The 5,304-nt window shown below is 39.3% G+C and overlaps 1 protein-coding gene across 1 annotated transcript in view; it reads right to left on the bottom strand.

Annotated features, from left to right (window-relative positions):
- The window catches only part of RTCA (RNA 3'-terminal phosphate cyclase), a 32,848-nt gene that overhangs the window by 12,897 nt on the left and 14,647 nt on the right, over positions 1 to 5,304 (bottom strand). The gene's annotated exons all lie outside the window — the stretch shown is intronic.

Raw genomic sequence — 5,304 nt, 5'->3', positions numbered from 1 at the left:
CTCTCAGTTTAGTGCTCTCTATCATAACACACTGCCTCAGTCTAAAACAGTGAGATTTTCTCAGACAAAACAAAACCTCACCTTTTTCAAATAAAATTGAAGAATGTTATCGTTAGAAGCATTTTGTAGATTCTCCAGGTTAATCTTCTTGCTCAACAAATAAGGAAACTAAGATCAAAATGGTTTTAGTAACTGAGACAATGATAAAGGCATCACTAGTTACAACTTCCTACCTCTAACACCTATGGTGGTATTGACAAGCAGCCAATGTTCCTTCTGGTAATAACCCTAAGAAATTAGGATTCAAGGTCTGGTAGTTTTGTTTTGTTTTTTGAGACAGGATCTTGCTCTGTCACCCAGGCTGGAGTGCTGTGGCGTGATCGCGGCTCACTGCAACCTACACCTCCTGGGCTCGAGTGATCCTCCCGCCTCCTGCCTCAGCCTTTGGAGTAGCTGGGAATACAAGCACATGCCACCATGCTCAGGTAATTTTTGTACTTTTTGTAGAGAGAGGGTTTTGCCATGTTGCCCAGATTGGTCTTGAGTGCTCGGGCTCAAGTGATCTGCTCACCTTGGCCTCCCAAAATGCTGGGATTACAGGCATGAGCTACCACGCCCAGCCCCTAAATCCAGTAGTTTTCTAGTTAATTTAAATCAGAAACGAAATGGGATCTGGATAAAGGAGGTCATGATATTCTCTCTGAGATCCTTAATATACAGACAAGCTAGATTGAGAGGACCACAAGTTACTTTTGCATTCGCTAACAACATCTCATTTGACTGATGTCCATGACAGGAAACAAGGAAGGATACCAGGAGGAGTCAGTCAATTTCAGCAGGCATGTTGCTCTCTCCTTTATTCTCTCCTAACACCCTAAGTCTAAAAATAAGTACTGTGAACTCTACAAGTGTTTTATCCAAAGACAACTTCAAAGTACAAGTTGTTTCATGTGACAAAGTGAGAAAAAAATGCTGACAGAATATTAGAAAATTCTTTTCAGGCCTGGTAAAAAATCCCATGTATTACTGATAAAGTAATGATCCCTTCATGATCAATCTCAGTGCAGCACATTTAAAATTATCATCCACCCTGGCAAACTAACTCTACCCCCTATATTCCTATATTCACAAGAGGTAAAGATATCCAGTTACCTCAGCCAGACATCTGGAAGATCATACTTTACACTGCCTTCCTCACTTCCCATATCCAACTGGCCACCAAATACTGTCCATTCATTTTTGCAAATACTCACCTCCCTAGCCCAGCATTCCTTCGTGCAGGCCCTTACCATTCTGACCTGAATCGTAATAAACTCTTATCTTCCCACCTCCAGTATGGCTTCCTTCTACTTCTCTGAATTATCTTTCAAAAACTCTCATATCACATCCCTCCTTAAACGCTTTATATTTCAGGATTAAATGTAAACTCCTAGATATAATGTATAGCCTTTCAGAATCCGGCCTGTCGACCTTTCTGTTGTCATCTCTCTCCATTCCCCTACCCAGGCCTATTATCCACTTGCAGTTGCTCACTCAAACACAGAACACTATTTTTTTTGGTGACAGGGTCTCACTCTGTTACCCAGGCTGGAATGCAGTGGTGCAATCATAGCTCATTGCAGCCTTGAACTTCTTAGGATCAAGCAATCCTCCCGCTTCAGCCTCCTGAGCAGCTGGGACTATAGGTGTGAGCCACCATGTGGGGCTAATTTAAAAAAAAAAAAAAAGTTTTTAAGAGATGGGATCTTGCCATGTTGGCCAGGCTGTTGTCAAACTCCTGGCTCAAGCAATCATCCTGCTTCAGCCTCCCGAGCAGCCTGGACTACAGCTGCATGCCACCTCACCCAGAATACTTTTGTATGTCAAATTTCTTTGTCCTTCCTCCTTAGCTCTCACTTTTCTATCCAGCCAACTTCTATTTACCCACAGAACCCACTGGAGGACCATTAAATGGCAGAAGCCAGATTTGGGGTCAAGCAGTCCCCAGAAGGATTCACTTTTCTTATCCTGTGTTCCTAGGGTACCCTGGGGATACCACTATCATAGAACTGGTCTGTTTCCTCTGTCAGAATAAGCCAGGAGGCAGGAATCATAGCTATCACTTCTGAATCCCTAGTACACAGTACCTGGCACATTTGGTAACCAGTGATACAAACAAACTCACACTTCTCCCAACGCCTGCTAAGTACTTATTGCTTGTAATATGTCTGCTCCTAGTCTCCGTTTTATATTTGTATTCTCTTTGCTTCTAAAGACTGTTGTAGATAGTGCATGGAGTGGCTCAATATCCACACTGATTCCTCACTGCACCTAATACGTAATTAGTATATGCCAAATACCTATTTTAGATCACTATTTCTCAAACTTCAGTACACATTAAAAGTACCTGGAAAGTTCGGTAAAATGGATTCCTTGGCCCCACTCCCACAGATTCCAATTCAATACATCAGGTAGGCCCCAAAATCTGTATTTCTAACAAACTCCCAGTTGATGCTGACAAGTTTGCCTGTCTGCCAACCACAATTTGAATAGTACAGTTTTAGACAGAATTCATTTATGTATGAGTTCAACTGGAAATGGTGATTTTGTTTATTCTCTGTATCAGATTTGATGTCCAACTAGTTCTAGATTTACCAACTGAGCAAACTGAGGAATTCCTAATTTTTTTTGCATATAGTACTAATAATGTGGCTAAACAGCATAGCTAGGGTAAACATTTTTATTTGTTTATTTATTTTGCAAAGACAAGGTCTCACTATGTTGCCCAGGATCGTCTTGAACTTCTGGTCTCAGTGATCCTCCCACCTCAGTCTCCCAAAGTGCTAGGATTACAGGTGTGTGTAATCCACTGTGCCCAGCTTGGTAAGCATTTTTAAAGATGCTACAAAGTAGGAATAAAGCAATAAATGACCACACAATCAACTAGAAGTTCACCTAAAAGTTGCCTGGTTGGTAAAAGTTTAAATATTAACAAACACATGCATGTATGTATCTTCTCTCTCTAATATGCCAAACCTTAAACAAATTTCCCTTTCACAAAAATATTCGAAATTTTGAAATCACCAATGTAATAACTGATGCAGAGAAGAATCATCAATAGATGTTAAAACCACTGGATGAAAGCTGTTATGGAAGCAAGGTAATCAGATGGCCTCAAAGTATTGTCTTGGATCACTAGTTAATTATAAAGGTAAAAGGAACCTTCATAGCAGACAGATCTGCAGGACACACCTCCTTAACCAAGTGATCACACTCAACCTCACCAATAAAGGAGAAACTAACATCATGTGCCCCCTGCCGTGATACAGTGGAATGTACACATAATCACCTATGTAGTATTCTTAATAAAAATGTTTAATCTGAATGTATCGTGAGACAATCAGACAAATTTAAATTGTGGGAAACTCTGTGAGAAAGTGGCCTGGACTCTTAAAAATGTCAGCATCATGAAATGAGAAAAAAAAAAAAAGGTAATGGGAGGATTCTATATTAAAAGAGGGACTAAAGAGACTTGAGAAACAAATGCTATGTGTTCAAAAAAAAAAAAAAATCCCACATCGCTCTAAATAATATTTTGGAAACAATTCATTACGTATGAAGCTATCAGGTGTGTCAGAATAAAACAGACAAATTCTTCAGGTGTAAAAATGGTATTATAATTGTGTACTTATTGTTCTTTGGACATATATGCTGCAGTATTCAGGGGTGAGACATGGCACCTGCAACTTACATTGAAATGGCTCAGAAATATACACAACAAACTAAATGTTCAAAACTAGTGAATCTAAGAGAAGGCTGTATGGATGACTAGTTGAACGAGTCATTCAACTTTTCCATAAGTTTGAAATTTTTCAAAGTATAAAGGTGGGAGAAAGACTGAAAGTCTGAAAGTGTAATTGACTCTAAAAGAGAATCAATTAACTACATCCTTTTAAACTTGTCATTCATCATTCTATAACATTCCAACCCTGAGAGATTAAAGAATTTTCCAGTAGCATTGGGAACTATGGACCCCCTTCATTTATCTTACCTCGTTTACCAAGCGATGATCCAGCAAACAAACAGCCAGTGGAGGTCTCAGCAATAATTCTGTGCAAGAAAAGAAGTTATTACTACCTTTACTATAAATATTCTAAATTTATGCAAATACAACACAGGAGAACAATGGCTATTAAATAGGCAGAACAAAATCTGGGCAGCAAATTGCAAAAGTAAAAATTCTTCATATAGGGTGGCATGATTAGCATTGTCTATCTTAATCAGACCACTAGTATCCTTTACCACTTGACCAGAAGTCACACCAGATTCTAATTCACAGGTTAAGAAATGTCTACCATGCCCCCCAACAAGTTACCATGTCATTAGCACTAAGCAGTACCATTTCACAGGCACACAGTATTATAAAGTGTTTCAGAATTATCTTAAATAAAAAGGTCATTATGCAGAGACTTTGGTATTGTTCTATGGTTTTTAGATAGTATTATCATAGGTAGAGCAAGCATTTACTTTAAACCTTTTAATGGAAATTCTGAATGAGAGGATTTGAAACTTAAATATCCAAAAATGGTACTTTTATACTTCAAAAAATCAGTTAAAGAATTTGTACTAATACTTAAATCTACAACTCCTAACTGAATTAACATAATAGTTCTAGTCTGTTTTTTTTTTTCCTGAGACAGAGTCTTGCTTTGTCGCCAGGCTGGAGTGCAGGGGCGTGATCTCAGCTTGCTGCAACATCCACCTCCCAGGTCTAAGCGATTCTCCTGCCTCAGCCTCCCAAGTAGCTAGGACTACAGGTGTGCACCACCACGCCCAGCTAATTTTTGTATTTTTAGTAGAGACAGGGTTTCACCATGTTGGCCAGGTTGGTCTTGATATCTTGACCTTGTGATCTGCCCACCTCAGCCTCCCAAAGTGCTGGGACTACAGGCATAAGCCATGGTGCCTGGCCTCTAGTCTGTTTTTAAAAAGCTCTTTGCTATATTTATTTGTGAATTGATTTCACATTTAAAGTATTTCATGCAACTGGAAATATTCTCACAGGACTAGCTTTAAAGCCTAACTTCTGATTAAACATTTAAGTTTAATGTAACAACGTAACAAAAGGCAAGTCATCCTCAGAACAAATTCAGAATAATTGTCTTACTTTATGATACTGGTGTTTTAGGTAGGAATGTCCTTAAAAATACAAATTGAGGCCGGGCGCAGTGGCTCATGCCTGTAATCCCAGCACTTTGGGAGGCGGAGACAGGCAGATCATGAGGTTAGGAGATCAAGACCATCCTGACTAACACGGTGAAACCC

Source organism: Mandrillus leucophaeus, unplaced genomic scaffold (assembly GCF_000951045.1).
Source record: "Mandrillus leucophaeus isolate KB7577 unplaced genomic scaffold, Mleu.le_1.0 Scaffold413, whole genome shotgun sequence".
Classification (NCBI taxonomy): domain Eukaryota; kingdom Metazoa; phylum Chordata; class Mammalia; order Primates; family Cercopithecidae; genus Mandrillus; species Mandrillus leucophaeus.
Note: the sequence above shows the minus strand (reverse complement) of the source record. Positions and strands in the feature narration are given on the sequence as shown.